Source organism: Ceratotherium simum, chromosome 9 (assembly GCF_057802395.1).
Source record: "Ceratotherium simum simum isolate JZ-2026a chromosome 9, ASM5780239v1, whole genome shotgun sequence".
Lineage (NCBI taxonomy): Eukaryota > Metazoa > Chordata > Mammalia > Perissodactyla > Rhinocerotidae > Ceratotherium > Ceratotherium simum.
This window is the reverse complement of record NC_141908.1, coordinates 77,276,039-77,296,404: the sequence shown is the minus strand read 5'-3', so window position 1 is coordinate 77,296,404 and position 20,366 is coordinate 77,276,039. Positions and strand designations below refer to the sequence as shown.

Here is a 20,366-nt window from a genome sequence, read left to right as displayed (position 1 = left end):
CACTAATCCCATTCATGTGAGCTCCACCATCATGACCTAATTACCTCCCAAAGGCCCATCACATTAGGGGTAAGTATTTCAATATATGAACTTTGGGGAGACACAAAAATTCAGTCCATAACAGTAGTCCATAGAGGGAGCAGATTTTCATTTTCTTAATGTAAGGATGAAAAACACTCCAGGGGCCGGCCCCGTGGCTTAGTGGTTAAGTGAGCGTGCTCCACTGCTGGCGACCCGGGTTCGGATCCCGGGCTCGCACCAACGCGCTGCTTCTCCGGCCATGCTGAGGCCGCGTCCCACATACAGCAACTAGAAGGATGTGCAGCTATGACACACAACTATCTACTGGGGCTTTGGGGGGAAAAATAAATAAATAAAATCTTTAAAAAAAAAAAAAAAAGAAAAACACTCCAAAAAAATGACACAATCACTATAAGAATTTGTGAAAAGTTTTGCTGAGACTTAACAAATAAAAATAAAAACATAAGGGGCCGGCCTGGTGTCATAGTGGTTAAGTGTGCGTGCTCTGCTGCCGTAGCCCAGGGTTCGCAGGTTCAGATCCCGGTGTGGACCAACGCACAGCTGTCAAGCCATGCTGTGGCGGCGCCCACATATCAAGTAGAGGAAGATGGGCATGGATGTTAGCCCAGGACCAATCTTCCTCAGCAGAAAGAGGAGGATTGGCAACAGATGCTAGCTTATGGTTAATCTTGCTCACAAAAAAATAAATAAAATAAATAAATTAATTAAATTAAATTAAATAATAAAAACACAAGTATGGGGCTGGCCCAGTGGCGTAGCGGTTAAGTTCACACGTTCTGTTTCCGCGGCCCGGGGTTCACCTGTTCAGATCCTGGGCACGGACCTCCTCACCCCACATCAAGCCATGCTGAGGTGCCATCCCACATAGAAGAGCTACAACTCTACAACTGTGATACACAACTATGTACTGGGACTTTGGGGAGAAAAAAAAAAAAAAAGAGGAAGATTGGCAACAGATGTTAGCTCAGGGCCAGTCTTCCTCAAACAAGCAAGCAAGCAAGCAAAAAAACCCATAAGTACAAAAAAAATTAAATGGCAAGCCAGGAAGGACAGGTTCAAAATCTTTATGAAGTAGAATAGTGTGCACAATATGTGGGAGAATCAGCCTTATCTGATTGTTGTGTTACAGCAGTGTTTCCTGAAAACCTGAAGGAAGTAGAAAGGTTGAAAGGTGACTGTTTTTTTTTTTTTTTCATTTAAACAGGTTTAAACAGCGGATTTAACATCTTCCATTAAAATGTTTATTTTTCCTAACCTCTTATTTTCATATAATTTGGTCTTGCTAGAGCATGGATTTGTTGCTGGCTTCTCTTTCCTACCTTATCAGTTAGGAATTGTGTTTGGCTGCTAGAAACAGAGATAAGAGATAACCATCACTTAAACAAGATAGTAGTTCATTTCTTTGTCTTATGAAAAAGAATTCAGAAGTAGGCAGTGTAGGACTCATATGGCAACTCCATAGAGTTGTCAAGGACCCAGGCTCCTTGACTTGTTCCTTTGCCATGCTTAGTATGTGGATTCCATTCTCAAGATCACAGAATAGTTGCTGGAAATCCAGCCATCACATCCATGTTCTAGGCAGAAGGAAGGAAGAAGAAAGGCAGAGGACAAAAGGGGCACACCTCTCATCATTTAAGAATCCTTTCTAGAATTCCCCATATGGTATTTCCTCTCATCTCATTGTCCAGAACTTACTCATTCTGCCATACTTAGCTATAAATAAGATTCAAAAATGGCTTTTAGCTGAGCATATAGACTAGATTAGTGGGGGTGGAGATAAGGATCTATATTGGATAGGAATGGGTAGTCTTTGCCATGCTTGCTCCCTGTCTTCTCTCCTGAGTCTGCTGCTGACTGCCCAGTTGTTGCTGTTAGGCACTTCATTCAGTGGACACAAATTAAGTGCTAACTATGTGCTAGGCCCTGTTAGGAACTGGAAATACAAACACAACTGAGACATACTCCCTGCCCTAGAGAAGTTATGGTTTAATAATAGAACAAATAAACCTGTACACAGGTTTCTGAGAACAGAAGGTATTAAGTGCTGTGGGCTGTTGGGACTAGTTACCACTTGATTCTGCCAGCTCCATCCATTTATAAGAGGCTTAAGATGGTGAGAAGGAGGTGACCCCTTTGGAAGAGCAATATCATTGGAAAGACATCAGCTGTTCTCTGCTTCCTGAAGGGAGGGGATGAGGGCTGTTTCCCTTCTCTAAAGCTAAGAGAAAGAGGTCCTGAAAGAATCACTCTCAATATTTTGTATGCCTTTAAGAAGAGAGACTGTTGTTGGAAACAACATTTTTATCCAGGATGGGGCAGAAGCTTTTTTTTTTTCTGGTGAGGAAGATTAGCCCTGAGCTAACATCTGTTGCCAATCCTCCTCTTTTTGCTGAGGAAGGTTGGCCCTGGGCTAACATCTGTGCCCATCTTCCTCTACTTTATATGTGGGATGCCTGTCACAGCATGGCTTGACAAGCCGTGCGTAGGTCTGCACCCAGGATCCGAACCTGCGAACCCTGGGCCACCAAAGCACAGAGCTCAAACTTAACCACTACACCACTGGGCTGGGCTCTGGGGCAGAAGCTTTTTAACCAGAGACATGTGCCGTGAAGTAGTGATGAACATAAATGATATTTTGATGTCTGCAATAATTGTAATTTGTTATGAAAATACCTATGATATCTATCAGTGTACCAAGTCACAGAAAGTACTGTGGTTTTTTGTTTTGTTTTGCCTACATTCATAATCAAATGAAATTATACATTTCATTTATAAAATAGAATAATATAATTTTCTTCCCATCAAAGTTTATGAATTTTATTCACAGATCCCTGGGGGTATGGACTCTAGGTTGAGAACTTGGGAGTGAGGGGGATCACTTGAATGGATACAGGGTGGTATGCTAAGAAAAGGCTTTCTAGAGGAGGTGACTGGTTGGTCTGAGTCTTGAAAGAAGAATAGGGTCGCTAGGCCAGAGGGTAGATGAAAGGCATTCCAGAGAGGAGAGTAGCTTAAGAAAATGCATGGCGGTGTGAGACAGCCTGGCATATCATGGGATTGTAGATTCACATTGGTGAGGGGAAGTCTGTGTAGAGCCGGGGTATAAATACCCTTCCTGCTTACAGGGCCATTTTGTTCATGAGCATATTGAGCAAGTACTGGTGACAGAGCCTGTCTAGCCAAAACATGGATCTGTACCACTGGTCATCTCTCTTTTTAGGCATGGTCAACAACTAGATACAACTGCTTGAAAATCTGCTTATTGGGAGGATTTCCCTTTTCTCCTGTCCTGCAGGGCCATCTCTGTGTAGGGGTAATGCCAGCATATCATATGGACCCGTGTGTAAACCGGGCCTTAATTTTTCTTTGTTCTTTCTTTGATCATAGGGAACTCTGCAAGGCCACAGAGTAAAAGAGAGTTGACGTTCAGTAGAAGTAGTGCCATAAGTGTCTGAGCCATTTTATTTGTGCTTTTAGGGCCTCCTCTAACCTCATCATATATATAACCATTGTAGTCAAGATTAGCTGCTTATGTAGTGGTAATAAGCAATCTTCAAATAATGACTTAAAATTAAAAAAAAAAAAAGATTTGTTTATTCTCATGTAAGATCTGCTGGAAGGCTGGGTGGCTCCGGGGTAGCTGTTCTCCATATGGTGGGTCAGCATTGCATCTCTATATTTGTCTCTGCGTCTATTATCTTAGTGGCAAGAGAAGAACAGGCTGGCGAGTGCATATTGGCAATTAAATGCTTCACAGGAATCATTTCTACTTATTGGTCAGAGCAAGTCATGAGGTCACATCTGACTTAAAGAAGGTAGGGAAGTATAGTCTTCTCATGTGCCCTGAAGGAGAGGAAAAGCTAATGTCTGACACACACTATCACTTCCACTTAATGAAGGAATGCTGCTAGCACATCCAACTTTATGGCTTGGGGGATCAGAACACCCAGTTCTTAAGAGTAGATCAGGTCACATGGTCACCTTGATGCCCTGTGGTCAGTCTCTCCCAGGGCCCAGAAGCCAAGCAAGGAGCTCTTGCTCAAAAGTAGATTCATATGCAGAAGAGGGCATAACTTTATTCTAGAGCAGTGCTTTTCAAGGGGCAGCTTTGCTCCCCAGGGATATTTGGCAATGTTTGAAGACATTGTGTTTGTCACAACTTGAGGAAGTGCTACTGGCATCTAGTGGGTAGAGGCCAGGGATGCTGCTAAACATCCTGTGATGCATAGGACAGACCCCTCACAATGTCAGGAGTGACCAAAATGCCAGTAGTGCCAAGGCTGGGAAATCCTGCTCGCTGTAGGGCTCTGTGTGTTGTGATTCTCCTAGCAGGGCCTGCTGGTAGCTTGATACAGCTACTTTATCATCCACCACAGACACTTGGAAACACCACTGAGTTTGGTGGATCTTAAGGCCCAAATGGCAGAGTATCTTCCACTACCGCATTGACCTGCTACACTGTCTTTTCATGTCCTGGGCCCCATTTAAAACTGGCGGCTTTATGGGTTATTCAGGAGATGGGGCAGAGCAGCACTCTAAAATATGGTTTATGTTATTTCCAGAATTTCCCACCAGTTTTTTCCTACCAAGCACCATGTTTCTTTCTAAGTGGTGGTAGCAGGCTGAGCTATGGCAGCTTGTCCTTCACGTTGAAGAGAATGTCTTGGCATACTCCAGACCACTAGGCCCCCTAGAGGCTTCATCAAGATAGCAGGCTTCTAAATTTTTGTGTGATTCTTCCACCCTCTGGCATGCATGTATCTTTCTAAGGTATTCTACTGACCAGGTAAAACAAGCATGATGTTCTCAGCGTAATGAACACGTGTAATATCCTGTGGGTTGGGAAGGTGTTCAGAGTTCTTGTGGTCTAGGTCAACAGAGATGTGGCTTCACCACTTATTAGCTGTGTACCCTTGGGCAAGTGATTTAACCTATCCGTGCCTGTTTGTTTCTTCATCTATAAAATGGGCATAATAATAGTACCTACCTTATAGAGTTGTTGTAAATAGCAGATGAATTATGTAAAATGCTTAGAATAGTGCCTGGCATATAATAAATGCTATACAAGTATTAGCTAATAAAATAATACCTATAATAATACAAAATCTTTAAGGAGAAAGAAAATACAGATGAGTATGTTTATAACCTCAGCCTAGGGAAGATGTTTATTAAAAAAACAAAAAGTACAATACTATAAAGAAAAAAAGATCGACAGATTTGAGTAGCTATTTTTTGGTGTGTGTGAGGAAGACTGGCTCTGAGCTAACATCCATTGCCAGTCTGCCTCTTTTTGCTGAGGAAGATTAGCTCTGAGCTAACATCTGTGCCCATCTTCCTCCATTTTGTATATGGGATGCTGCCACAGCATGGCTTGATATGTGGTGTGCTGGTCCGTGCCTGGAATCCAAACCTGCAAACCCCCAGGCTGGCAAAGCAGAGCGTGCAAACTTAACCACTACCCACCAGACTGGCCCCTGACTAGCAATTTTTTAAATTTGTAAATCTAAATTCTAAAGATAAGCTCTTTTATGTACATTTAATTGTATTTAAAATTAGAAACAATACATCAGGACTTTTCTAGTACTATTCAAAAAGTAATAGTGGTGACAATAAGAAGAAATGAAGAAATATTTAGGCACTTAGATGCCTGCCCCTGTTCCATCCCCCTCTATCTAGTTTCCTGCTTTCACTTTTTACTCGTTGCGGTTCTGGATTATAGTTAAAAATGATTAACTCAAATATTTTTTGCCTTCAGGAAGAGCTTTTTCTGAACTTTGTCAGTTAACTAGGTAAGGAAGAGAACTTTTTTAGAGGTAAAAATGCCACCAAACTGTCGCTACTGCCTTCCTCGACTCTGTGAATAGTAGGTACGTTAAACGTTTATTCAGTATTTGAAAGATTTATTCTAAAATTCAGCGTATTTTCCTGGAATATGTTGTATTTAAGGCATGCCCATTCTTTAGCATCCAGAATGCAGTCTCCAAATATTATTTCCCACTGAAAAGAACCAGGGTTTCTTGGAGAGATATTTGATCCTGGGTCAAGGGCAGGAAATGTACAAGATGAGCCTGGACTTCTTATTCTAGCGGGCAGCTGGGAGACTATCATCATTTACAAGGTTTATGTTCAAAGGGCTTAGGAGCTGTGTTGGGGGTCCCCAAGATCACCCCCAGGTTTCGTGATTTGTTAGAATGACTCATAAGTCATTATAGTCACAGTTATAGTTTATTACAGTGAAGTGATAAAAATCAGCAAAGCAAAAGGCATATGGAGTAAAGTCTGGAGGAAACCAGGTGTAAGCTTGCGAGAGTCCTCTCCCAGGGAGTTGAACAAGATGCATGTAATCCCTCCAGTAATGAGTTACGACAACACATGGAAAATGTTGTCTGCTAGGGAAGACCACTTGAGCCTAGATGTCCAGGGTTTTTATTGGTGGTCAGTCACACAGGCCACAGTTGCTGAAGTTTTAGACCTCCAAAAGGAAAGCAGATGTTTACCATAATCACAGTGCACAAACTATCTAGACAAACTGGTACATGTGATTCAAGGCCCCAAGCATGCAAAACACTTTTACCAGAATATTTCAAGAGTTCAGTTCCCAGGAGCCACCTGTTGTGGGTTGAATTGTGTCCTCCAAAAAGTTATGTTGCAGTCCTAACCCCTGGTATCTCAGAATGTGACCTTATTTGGAAATGGAGTCATTGCAAATGTAATTAGTTAAGATGAAGTCATACTGGAGTAGGGCAGGCCTTTAAACCAATATGACTGCTGTCCTTATAAGAAGAGGAGAAGAGAGCATCTACAAGTCAAGGAATACAAAGGATTGCTGGCAACTCCAGAAGCTAGAGAAGGCAAGGAAGGATTCTCCCCAGGTTTCAGAGAAAGTATGGCTCTGCTGACATCTTGATTTCAGACTTCTAACCTCCATCTGAACTGTGAGACAGTAAATTTCTGTTGTTTTAAGTCATGCAGTTTGTGGTACTTTGTTATGGCAGTCCTGGGAAACTAATACACTAGCCAATGGCGACAAAAACAGGCCCTTCTTCGTAATGTGCAAGGTTTGAACACCCAGGCTTGCTGAGTTAACTCTTTCCTGCACAGAAGCCAAGCATGAAAAAGCTACCACTGGGCAAAGATGGGACAATATGAGTATTACTAAGAATAATAACTGTGGTGAGTTGAAACATATCGAGTATGTTTAGCCCATGAGTTTATAATGATACTTAAAGCAAAACTAATTGGTTATCTGTAGAGAATGCTGGTTAACCAACTCAATTTGAAAACTGGCAAATAAAGGGGAAGAAACTAAGCATTTATCCCATCTTTCCTATAAAAATGCTACTGCTAAGTAACCAAATACTAGATAAAGAGAAGTTTCTCTTTATAGAAGTATTCCAACTAATTATATGAAGAAGGAATGATAATTAGATTATAACCATTTTGTAATCCCTAAAGATCCCTAAGCATTGATCACCAGGAGCTTCTAATATCACAAAAAGTGACAAGACATGAGCCTTCTGACTGAAGAACACACCACCAGTGGTCTTCCTCCCCTAAAATGAACCTAATCTGGTCAAACTGCTATGTCCAACCACAATTTGACCAGAACTACCGAGGACAGAGGAATATATTAAATCACCATTCAGGTGCAATCAGCAAAATCCAGACGTGGAAGTGGTAAATAACTATTTCTTTAACAAGCATAATTTGTTTCAGGCTGATGTAAGTAACTCTTGTTTCATCAACAAATAAATTACAACAAGACAAACACATGCACACCCCTATAGATTAAAAGAGATTTAAGAGACATATCATCCAATCCTGATACGTAAACCTCATTTGGATCCTGATTCAAACAGTGTTTTTTAAAAATGACACAATTGTAAATTTGAACATTGGCTGGATATTTGATCATATTAAGGAATTGTTAAATTTCTTTAGATGTGATGATATTGTGGTTATGTTGAAAAAACAATTATCTTTTAGCTATATGTACTAAAATATTTACAGTTAAAATGATATCCTGGATTTGCTTCAAATAATTGGGGGCAGGAGGAACTGGGGGAATATGGTGAAAAAAGATTGGCTATGAGTTCATAATTATTTTTTTTTTTTTAAAGATTTTATTTATTAATTTTTTTCCCCCCAAAGCCCCAGTAGATAGTTGTATGTCATAGGTTCACATCCTTCTAGTTGCTGTACGTGGGTCTCGGCCTCGCGTTGGACGGAGAAGTGGTGCTTTGGGGCATGCCCGGGATCCGAACCCGGGCCGCCAGCATCAGAGCGCGCGCACTTAACCGCTAAGCCACGGAGCCGGCCTGAGTTCATAATTATTGAAGCTCAGGGTATATGGGGGTTCATTATACTGTTTACTTATGCATATGCTTAAAATTTTATCTATCAATTAAAAAGAGACATTTTCACAAGTTTCTATAATAGTGAAATCAGTAGAAGAATATGTTCATAGAGAAAATTCCTGTATGATGAAATTATACTAGACTATTTTTCAGAAGGATTTAATGTTTTATTCATCCTCTTTGGGAATAAATTACTTGCTGTTTTCTGGGAGTAGAAAAGTAAGGGGACTGGGAAAGAGATGTGAGGTAAACAGAAAGATTAGTTACTTGTATTTTGCCTTGATTCTTATGCTCTACCCAAATAACTTAGTCGATATAAAGGCATCAACTTCAGTTTTCATATTCTTTCTCCGCTGCGTTCTTTGCATGTATGCTTCTCATTCTTGAGATTCGATCTCATATCATTAACCTCAGAAAAAGCATACTTCCTTCCATGAAATCTGAAATTGTTTCTTGGAACCATCCAGAAGGATTTAATTTAAAAAAATCTTAAACTAGCCAGACATTCAAACTACACAGTACACACTTAAATGGCTTTCAGCAGTTTGGTCATTATGTGTCTAGGTGTGGAGCTCTTTGAGTTTATCCATAGTGGAGTTTGTTGAGCTTCTTGGATCTGTAGGTTAGTGTTTTTCATCAAATTTGGGAAGCTTTTGGCCATTATTTATTCAAATATTATTTCTATCCTGTTCTCTTTTTCTTCTCCTTCTGGGAGGCCCATTATGTTTGTGTTGGTATGGTTGATGGTATCCCACAAGTGTTTGAGACTCTGTTCATTTTTCTCCATTCTTTTTTCTTTTGTTCCTTAGACTAGATAATCTCAATTGACCTATCTTCAAGTTCACTGATTTTTCTTTTGCTAGCTTAAATCTGCTTCTTTCTGTGATCAACCTCTCTTGGCAGTGTTCTCTCTCTCTTCCACTTGGACCCTGTCTAGTCCACGGTAAACATTTGTGCAGTCTTCACTGACGCACTCTGGGAATGCTCTTTCAACATATCCGTAAGCTCTTTTTACTCTGACATGAAGTAGGTAGCTAGCGTCTCTTGCCCTTTAGATTTCCTAAATGTGAGGCACACCAGTCTAATGTATCCTTCAAGCTGCTGGTGACATATGTCAAGATCTCTGAGTAGTATCCCTGAAGTTCCTTCTTATTACACGTGGAGTCAGGAGGTAATACCACCTATACTTACTCCTTGGTGCAAGATGGGACTCATGGCGTTTCAATAACCCTTTCCAAAACATCCTCTCCTGTTCTCCAGTAACTTCTGACATTTCTGTACTTTGGCTGAAGGGTTAAGATTTGTGGAAATGGGTTGAAATCATCTCCTTTGCAAATACTGCATTGAGTCTCTCACATCTCATTATCTTTAGTTTTTAGATGTTTCATTATAACATATCTAGCTGGTGTTTTGTTTTGATAGGAGAGTATCTATCCTGCTTGGAGTTCTCTGAGCTTCGTGGAGCTGTGGTTTGATGTCTTTCATTGTTGTTAGAAAATTCCCACCCATTTTCCCTTCGTGTTTCTTTTATCCTATTTTCTCTCTTTTCTTTCTGGGAATTCAAATAAAACAATGTTAGACAATTTGATATTGTCCCATAGGTCTTGGATGATCTGCAAATTTTTTTTCACTATTTTATTTCTCTTTGTGTTTCAGGTTTGATAATTTCTTTTGACTTATCTTTAAGTTTAAAATCAATTCTTTCATAAACTGTGTTGGAGTCTGTTGATGAGCCTGGAGAAGGAATTCTTTATCTCTGACTCAGTGTTGTTTTTTTTTATTTCCAGCATTTCCATTTGATTCTTTCTTATAGTTTCCATCTCTCTGTTGTAATTACCCATATATTCATATGTGTTGTTCAGCTTTTTCATTAGACCCTTTAATTTGTTATCATAGTTATTCTAAAGTCCCTGTCTGGTAGTTCCAACATTGGAACTGGGTCTTTTCTTAGTCTAGTCTTGATTGCTTTATCTCTTGACTATAGGTGGTTGTTTTTGTGTCTTGAAACTTTTTATTGAGTGCCAAATATTGTGTGTAGAACAGTAGAGACTGAGGTAAATTGTATTTATGCCTGAAAATGAGTACACTTCTGTCTGGCCATTAGTGTGTGTGGGATTTGCATCAGCCTGATCAGGACTTGAGCTGGGTTTGGGTTTGTTGCTGCTATCATTACCTTCAGTGCGCTTCAGACTTCATAGTTCTCGAATGGTAGGTTGCTGTTGCGTTGTGTTAGGGTGAGAATTTAGTTCTCAGAGGGATTTCCTCAGTGTTCATGCTTTACCCTCAACTTTCAGCCATTCTTGTCCACTTGTGACACAGAAGTGGTCTCTCTTCACACTTTTTTTTTGTGGAAAGGTTTTTTAATGACAAATTCCATTTTTAAAACAGATAGAAGACTATTGGCATTATCTGTTTCTTCTTGAGTGAGGTTTGGTGATATGTTTCTTTCAAGAAATTTGTCCATGTCAACTAAGTTGTTGAATGTTTTAGCATAAAGTGTTCATAAGGTTCTCTTGTTTCCTCTTAATATCTGTAGAAAATAACAATAAGAAAAAAGTAATTAGAAAAAATAACATATTTATCCTTGTTACCTAGTAACCATTTCTGATTCTCTTCAATCCTTAGCATAAATCGATATTTCTAACTGATATCCTTTTCCTTTTCCCCAAAGGGCTTCTTTTAACACTTCTGGTAGTGCAAGGCAGCTTTTGTATATCTGAAAAAGTCTTTGTTTTGACTTTATTTTTTAATTTAATTTAATTTTTTTGTGAGGAAGATTAGCCCTGAGCTAACATCTGTGCCCATCTTTCTCTGTTTTACTTGGGACACCCGCCACAGCATGGCTTGATGAGTGGTGCGTAGGTCAATGCCTGGGATCTGAACCTGCGACCCCCAGGCCGCTGAAGCAGAGCATGCGAACTTAACCACTACGCCACTGGGCTGGCCCCTCCTTGACTTTATTTTTGAGAGATATTTTTGCTTTATAGAATTCTAGGTTGACAGATTTTTTCTTTTAATACTTGAAAGATGTTGCTTCATTGTCTTCTCTCTTGCATCATGTTGTCATCCTTATCTTAGTGCCTCTGTACATAATGTGTCTCCCCCCCACCCCACACCTGTATTTAAGATACTCTCTTTATCACTAGTTTTGAGAAATTTAGTTAAAACTACTTGGTGTAGTTTTCTTCATGTTTTTTGTGCTTGGGGTTCATTGAACTTCTTAGAACTATGGGTTAATAGTTTTCATCCAGTTTGGAAATTTCTTTCGCGATTGTTTCTTCAAATTTTTTTTGTCCCCTTCTCTCTCCCCTCTAGTTTGGGGAATCCAGTTGCACACATATTAGGCTGCTTGAAGTTGTCCCATAACTCACTGATGCTGTGTTTGTTTTAATTTTTTTCTCTGTGTTTCATTTTTACTAGTTTCTGTTGGTGTTTTCAAGTTTGCTAATCTTTTTTCTGCAGTGTCTAATGTGCCATTATTCCCATCTAGTGTATTTTTTACCTCATACATTATAGTTTTTATTTCTAAAAGTTCAATTTAGGCCTTTTGTTTTTAACATCTGTTTTGAATGTTATAGTTAACAATGACTGTTTTAAAGTCCTTATCTGCTGATTGTAACATCTGTGTTAATTTTGGGTCAGTTTTGAGTAATCGATTTTTCTTTTCATTATGGATCTCGTTTTCCTGATTCTTTGCATTCCTGGTAATTTTTTTATTGGTTACTTGACACTGTGAGTTTTACCTTAAGATGTTGTGGATATTTTTGAATTGCTATAAATATTTTTGAGCTCTGTGCTGGGATGCAGTTAACTTCTTGGAAAACAGTGTGATCCTTTCAGGTTTTGATAATAAGATTTATTAGGCAGTACTGAAGCTGTGTTCATTATAGGGCTAATTATTCCCCATTACTTAGAAAGGATTCTTTTATCTACTTGACCCAATTCTCAGTCTGGTTGGTGAGAATAGGTGCTGTTTGTGGCCCTGTGTGAGTTCCGGTCACTGCAACTTCTAATTCTTTTGATGTTTCTTTCCCTGTCTTCTGGTAGTTTTCTCACACACATATGTGCTCATAAGTTATCATCTGACTATTAGAGGGGGACCCTCTATAGATCTTCAGAGTTCTTTCTTTGTATTGCTCTCTCTTTTCCATTACTCTGTCCTGTGGTAGACCAATACGCTGATCTACCTGGACTCGCAGCTCTACCTCCTTAACTCGGGGAGTTGGCCAGGTTCTACCTGCGGTTCCCTTCTGCACTGCAGCCTGGAAACTCTCTCAAGGAAGGGAGTGGGGCAACTTCATTGTTCTTCGTTATCTGTGTCCGGTATCTTGAAAACCTGTGTATCATATTTTTTTTTTCCATTTTTTGATTATGTCAAGCAAGAGACTAAGTTCAGTTTCTATCACTCTGTCTTGTCCAGAAGTAGAAGTCCGTTCTCTCTTCACACTTTTCCTCTTTGCCCTGTATGAGGCTCGTGATTGAGGATAAGGATATTGTCTGGGTTCAATCTCAGTCTTAGGCTGGCCTTTTGCGCCAGGACCTCATAGCTTTCCTGCTCCAACTCCCACCTCAAGCAATCACAGATCTCTCCCTAGGTATTTGGCATATGTATTACTGATATCCTCTTTTAGTCTTTGGCTTGCCTTTTTACTCTCTTAATCTGTCTTTTGATGACAGATTTAATACAGTCCAATTTATCTATTTTTTGTTGTTGTTATGGTTAGTGTTTCTTGTGTTTCTTAAAAAATGTTTATCTGCTTCAAGGACACAAAGATATTTTGTTATGTTTTTGTTTTTTTCTTACTTTCACATTTAGATCTGCATTCTGTTTGGAATTTACTTTTGTGAATTGTGAAGGGTTAGAGATCATGATACATTGGCTGGCCCCGTGGCTTAGTGGTTAAGTGCGTGCGCTCTGCTGCTGGCGACCCGGGTTCGGATCCCGGGCGCGCACCGACGCACCACTTCTCTGGCCATGCTGGGGCCGCGTCCCACATACAACAACTAGAAGGATGTGCAGCTATGACATACAACTATCTACTGGGGCTTTGGGGGGAAAAAAATAAATAAATAAAATCTTTAAAAAAAAAAAAAGAGATCATGATACATTATTTTTCATAGAGATGTCTTTGACCCAGCATCTTTTATTTATTTATTTATTTATTTATTTATTTATTTATTTATTTATTTTAAAGATTTTATTTATTTATTTTTCCCCCAAAGCCCCAGTACATAGTTGTCTCTCATAGCTGCACATCCTTCTAGTTGCTGTATGTGGGATGCGGCCTCAGCATGGCTGGAGGAGTGGTGCCTCGGTGCGCACCCAGGATCCGAACCCGGGCCGCCGGCAGCGGAGAGCACGCACTTAACCGCTAAGCCACGGGGCCGGCCCCGAGCATCTTTTATTTAAAAGACTGTCTTTTCCCCACTGCACAGCAATTTGCCTTTGTCATAAGTCAGGTAATCCTATTTGTATGTGACTGTTTCTAGGTTCTCTTTTTCCACTGGTAAGTTTTAATTACTATGCTTGTACAATTTTAATTACTGTAGCTTTATAACAGGTCTTAATGTCTTGGAGTATGAGTCCGCCAATATTTGTCGTTTTTTGAGATTGCATTGGCTATTCTTGGCTCCTTGAATTTTCATAGGGATTTCAGAATCAGCTTGTCGATTTCTTTTTAAAAGGAGAAGAGTGGAATTTTGATTAAGATTGCTTTGAAACTAGAAATTAATTGGGATAGAATTGACATCTTTACTATGAGTCTCCCAACCTGTGAACATGGTATATCCTTCCATTTATTTAAACTTCCTTTAATTTCTCTCAAAAATGTTTTCTAGGGGACCGACCCCTTGGTGTAGTGGTTGAGTTTGGTGCGCTCCGCTTTGGCAGCCTGGGTTTGCGGGTTCGGATCCTGGGCGCAGACCTACACCACTTGTCAGCCATGCTGTGGCAGCGACCCACGTACAAAATAGAGGAAGATTGGCAACAGATGTTAGCTCAGGGTGAATCCTCCTAAGCAAAAAAAAAAAAAGTTTTCTAGTTTTCTGTATAGGGATCTTGCACTTTTTCTGTTAGATTTATTCCTAGTTTTTAATTTTTTTTTTTTTATGAGGAAGATCAGCCCTGAGCTAATATCCATGCCAATCCTCTTCTTTTTGCTGAGGAAGACTGGCCCTGGGCTAGCATCCATGCCCATCTTCCTGCACTTTATATGGGATGCCGCCACAGCATGGCTTGATAAGCAGTGCGTCGGTGCGCGCCTGGGATCTGAACCTGGGCCGCCAGCAGTGGAGTGCGCGCACTTAACCACTATGCCACGGGGCCGGCCCTATTAAATTTTTTTTTTAAATGCTGTTGGGAGTTGTATTTTTAAAAATTTATGGCTTGTTTACAGAAATCTAATTGATTTCTGTATATTAGCCTTATATCCAGAAACCTAGATAAATTCACTTATTAATTCTAAAAATTAGTTTATGTTGAATTTTCATGGTATGTATTCATATTGTCTGTTAATAATCATATCATCTGTAAATAATGACATTTATTCCTTTCAATCCTTATTCTTATTTCTTTTTCTTGACTAAGAAAAGTACTAGCTAGGCCCTCCAGTACAGTGTTGAATAGAAGTGGTGATAATGGTCATCTCTCTCTTGTTTTCAACCTCAGAGGGTATGTTTTCAGTATTTTACCTTTGACTGTGACACTTGCTGTAGGATTTTTTTGGCTATTCTTTATGAGTTTTCCAAAGGGTTTTATCATGAATGGTTACTGAATTTTGTGTACTTTTTCTGTACCTTTTTGGATGATCATATATTTTTCTCCTAGTTAAAGTTCTGTTATATACCTGAAATAAATTATTTTCTTATATATGTTCTTATACATAGTGCTAGATTTTATTTGCTAATACATTAATATTTTTGCATCTGTGTTCATGAGAAAGATTAGTGTATGATTTTCCTTCCTTGTAATGTCTGTGTCATTTTTTGACATCAAGGATACACTGGTTCTTGAAAAGAGTTAGGAAGTCTTCGATTATTTTCTGTTCTCTGGAATACTTTCTACAAGCTTGGTGTTATTTCCTCCTTAGTTGTTTGGAAGAATTCACTGGTGAAACCAGCTGTACTTGAGATTTTCTTTATGGAAAGATTTTTAATAACAGATTCCTTTTCTTAATAGCTATGAGGCTATTTGGATAATCTATTTCTTTCAGTGTTGGTAATTTGTATTTTTCAAGAAATGTGTTCATTTCATGCTAAGTGTCACTTTTTTCATGTGAGGAAGGTTAGCCCTGAGCTAACATCGGTTGCCAATCTTCCTCTTTTTGCTGAGGAAGATTGGCCCTGAGCTAACATCTGTGCCCATCTTCCTCTATTTTTTTTTATATGTGGGACATTTGCCACAGCATGGCTTGATGAGCAGTGCATAGGTCTGTGCCCAGGATCTGAACCTGCGAACCCCAGGCCGCCAAAGCGGAGTGCGTGAATTTAACCACTATGCCACCCGGCTGGCCTCCTAAGTGTCACATTTATTGGTGTAGAATTTATTGTATTATTCTGTTTTTGATGTCTAAAAATTCTGTAGTAATTTATGATTTTTCTTTTTCCTTAATCAGTATTACTAGAAGTTTTTCAATTTTCTTTTTTTTTTTTAATTCTTTTTTCCCCCCCAAAGCCCCAGTAGATAGTTGTATGTCATAGTTGCACATCCTTCTAGTTGCTGTATGTGGGACGCGGCCTCAGCATAGCTGGAGAAGCTGTGTGTCGGTGCGCGCCAGGGATCCGAACCCGGGCTGCCAGTAGCAGAGCGTGTGCACTTAACCGCTAAGCCACGGGGCTGGCCCTCAATTTTCTTAATCTTTTCAAAGAACCAACTTTTGGCTTTGCTGATTTTTTTCTTCTATTGTATGCTTGTTTTCTATTTCCTGGTTTGCTATTCTCTCTAGCTTCTTGAGATAGAAGCTTGGACCATTGATTTTTTTCAGCCTCTCTGCTAATACAGGCAGTCTTAGCTTTGCAAGGTACCAGGTTAACTAAAACTCCTATATGCATATAGGAACTATGTCTTTGCTTTAGACATGTTTCCTGCACGTGCAATTAAGGCTGTAGCTACATCCCACAAGTTTTAATATGTTATATCTTCCTTAACATTGAGTTCAGCATATTTACTAATTTCAGTTTTGGTTTCTTCTTTGACCCATAGGTTATTTAGAAGTATAATATTAAATTTCCAGGTAGTTGGTGTTTTTCTAGATTTTTATTTATTAGTTATTGTTGTTAATGATCTCGAGCTTACTTTTGTTGTGGTTAGAGAACATACTCTGAATGGCATCATCATATTTGAAGTGTGTTGAGGCTTTCTTTATGGCCCAGTATGTGGTCAGTTTTGATTAATGTTCCCTGCACCCTTGAAAAGAATGTGAATTTTTTTGTTGCTGGGTACACTGTTTTGTATAGGTCCTTTGCGTCAAGTTTGTTAATTGCATTGTTCAGATCTTACAGATTTTTGTTGCTTTTTCTATCATCTACTGGGAGGCATTAAGGTCTCTCTGAGTATGATTATGGATCTGTCTGTTCCTCCTTTTTTTAGTGTGAGGAAGATCAGCCCTGAGCTAACATGCATGCCAATCCTCCTCTTTTTTTGCTGAGGAAGACTGGCCCTGGGCTAACATCTGTGTCTGTCTTCCTCCACTTTATATTGGATGCCACCACAGCATGGCCTGACAAGTGGTGTGTCGGTGCATGCCCAGGATCCGAACCCGAGCCGCCAGCAGCATATCGCGCGCACTTAACCGCTGCGCCACAGGGCCGGCCCCACTGTTCCTCCTTTTAATTCTGTAAATTGTCACTTTATTTATTTTGAGGTTATTATTGGGTATATACAAGTTTATGATTGTGATATCTTTATGTTTGATTGATCCCTTTATCACTACGTTATATTCCTTTTATCTGGAGTAATGATTCTTTATTTATTTATTTTTCCCCCAAAGCCCCAGTAGATAGTTGTATGTCATAGTTGCACATCCTTCTAGTTGCTGTATGTGGGACACGGCCTCAGCATGGCCAGAGAAGCGGTGGTTGGTGCGCGCCCGGGATCCGAACCCGGGCTGCCAGCAGTGGAGCGCACGCGCTTAACCACTAAGCCACGGGGCCGGCCCCTGGAGTAATGATTCTTGCCTTAAATTCTACTTTCTCTCATATTAGCAGAATGTATCAGTTTTCTTTTATGTGTGTACCAGTATTGGTTAGGTCAAGCATACCCATTGAATAGAAGTGATGAGAGCAGGCATCCTTGTCTTGTTCCTGATCTTAGAGGAAAATCTTTCAGTCTTTCACCATTGTGTGTGATGTCCTCTGGGTTTTTCATATATAGCTTTTATTATATTGAGGTAGTTTCCTCAATGCTTTCTTGTTTTGTTTTTTTTTCACTGTTTTCCCATATGCCTTGTGATTTTTTTATTGAGTGCTGGACTTTTGAATCTAATAACGTAGTAACTCTGGAAGTCAGATTTTTGCGCTTCCCCAGGGTTTGCTGTTTTTTGTTACTGTTTTTGTTTTTTGTTGTTGTTACTGTAGGCTGTCTCTGAGCCAAAGGGAAGCCTGAGGTTTAAACTTGAGGTCTTCTCAGGTCTTTTCTATGTGCATTCTGGGCATGTGTGGTTACTTTCTATTTTTCCCTCTATATACAGCTTTTTTTTAATGTCCTAATCTTTAGTGTCTAGCTCCCAAAAGGGGAAAGAGAAAAATGAAGAGGGGTGAAATGGGCACAGACTCCTTAAATCCCCTGAAGTCACTTAAGCAGGAGAGGTGGGGCTTGCAACAGTGAGGGGAGATGCAACAGTGGGGCTTGCAGCAGTGAGGGGAGTGGCTTCCTGCGTTTTTGTCTGTATCTCTGTGATCAGAATCAGCAGTCAGCGATCAGAGCACACATCTCCAATATATTTTTTTTTTTTATAATTTTATTTATTTATTTTTTTCCCCAAAAGCCCCAGTAGATAGTTGTATGTCATAGCTGCACATCCTTCCAGTTTCTGTGTGTGGGACGTGGCCTCAGCATGGCCGGAGAAGTGGTGCGTCGGTGCGCGCCCGGGATCGAACCCAGGCCGCCAGCAGCGGAGCGCGCGCACCTAACTGCTAAGCCATGGGCCGGCCCTCCAATATTTTTTTGACAGGCTTCTTTTTGTCCACCCTGTGCCTGCAAGCTGCTCCAGGAACATGTGCACAGCTGCCTGCCACATGGCTGGGGATGGGGGATGGGTAGCTGTTACTGTGCTAAGAGTTGAAAGTGACCAAAATTAATTGCAATTAAAATTAAAAACCACAAGTCTTCCATAGAGGTTGCAAGCGTTCAGTAGACTCCAGGATTGCAAAATAGTTACATCAGGCAGATTCTGTGAGTGTGGTTGTTATCGAGATGTTGACAGATTCCTGGTGCCCTCAACTCTGACATCTTCCCAGAATCCTCTCCTCCCCCTTAATTTTTGAAGGATATTTTTGCTAGTTATTGTATTCTAGATTGGCAGTTATTTTCTTTTGTACCTTAAACTATGTCATTCTGTTATATTCTGGCTTCTGCTTTTTCTGTTAAGAAATTTGCTATCAGTCTTATTGTTTCTTTGAAGATCAACTGTATTTTTTTCTGTGCTGCTTTTATGAATTTTCTCTTCCTTTTTTAGTTAATTATGATGTCCTAGATATAGTTTTCTTTGAATATGTTCCACTTGGAATTGACAGAATGTCTTGAATCTCTGAATTGATTTCTTTCATCAGTTTTGTAAAAATCTGTCATTCTCTCTTTGAATATTGCTTTTATCTCTTTCTTCTCTCATCTGGGACTTCAGTTACGTGGCTATTAGACATTCTGAGCATGTCCCACATTTCTCTTAAACCTCTCCTCCTCATCTTTCCCCCTCTCCCTGGCTTCCCTTTCCTCTCTCTTCTACTCTTCTTTCTGTCTTCTTTTTTTTTTTTTTTATAATTTTATTTATTCATTTATTCCCCCCCAAACCCCCAGTAGATAGTTGTATGTCATAGCTGCACATCCTTGTAGTTGCTGTACGTGGGACGCGGCCTCAGCATGGCCAGAGAAGCGGTGCGTCAGTGCGCGCCTGGGATCTGAACCCAGGCCACCAGCAGCGGAGCGCGCGCACTTAACCGCTAAGCCACAGGGCCGGCCCTGTGTCTTCTTTCTCTACCTTTTTCCATCAAGCTATAGTTTTGGTATTTTTTATTGAGTTATCTTTTAATCCTATGTCTGCTATGTCCACTTTACTATAAAACCAATATATTGAGTTCTTAATTTCATGTATTGTATTTTCAGTTCTAGAATGTCTATTTAATTATTTTTATAGGTCCTAATTCATTGATGCAATTATCCATCTTTTATCAATTTTGTCCATTTTTCTGTTTTCTTTAATATGTAAGAATTATTTTAAATAATTGTCCTTGTGTGTTAACTCCATTCCTGGATCATCTGTGGATCTGATTCTCTTGTCTAGTTTTCTCTTAATTATTGGTCATATTTTTATAACTTTGCATGTTTAGTAATTTTTTATTGTGTGCCACCCTTTGTATATGAAAGAACCGTAGAGGCTTCCGACAGTGTTACCTTCCCAACAGGGTTCCCATTTTTTTCTCCTGCTTTTCTCCTGCTTAAATGAGTGAGGGGCTCATTGCCTCCAATTAATCAGGGATTGAGCTCTTGTAAAGCTGTGTTCAAATTTAATAAAACTCAGTTTCCTATCATTTGCCTTGTTGGTTTTTTTTTTTTCTTCTTCTTAAATGGAGAGCCTCGTGAGTATCTGTATTTTTAGCTCTAAGAGACTTTCGGAGACCTAGCTCTACAGGAGTTCCCAGTGTAGCTTTGAAGTCTGCCTGCCTGCACTGCTTCAAAATCTGGTAGTGTCTTCATCATTCACAATTCCCAAGGTACAAAAAGAGTCACAGTCTCCTTGACATCAAGTGCCCCTT

The 20,366-nt window shown here is 39.8% G+C and overlaps 1 protein-coding gene across 8 annotated transcripts in view; it reads left to right on the top strand.

Annotated features, from left to right (window-relative positions):
* HYCC2 (hyccin PI4KA lipid kinase complex subunit 2) overlaps positions 1-20,366 on the top strand; it is a 96,850-nt gene that overhangs the window by 7,695 nt on the left and 68,789 nt on the right. Inside the window, exon 4 of one of the 8 annotated variants that reach the window (XM_087435575.1) lies at positions 5,798-5,831. The exons of 6 other annotated variants lie outside the window; for them this stretch is intronic. The gene's annotated coding sequence lies outside the window, so the exon portion shown is untranslated. Of the gene's footprint in view, positions 1-5,797; positions 5,910-20,366 lie in introns of all 8 variants that reach the window. One more of the 8 variants, XM_087435574.1, reaches the window with a different exon arrangement.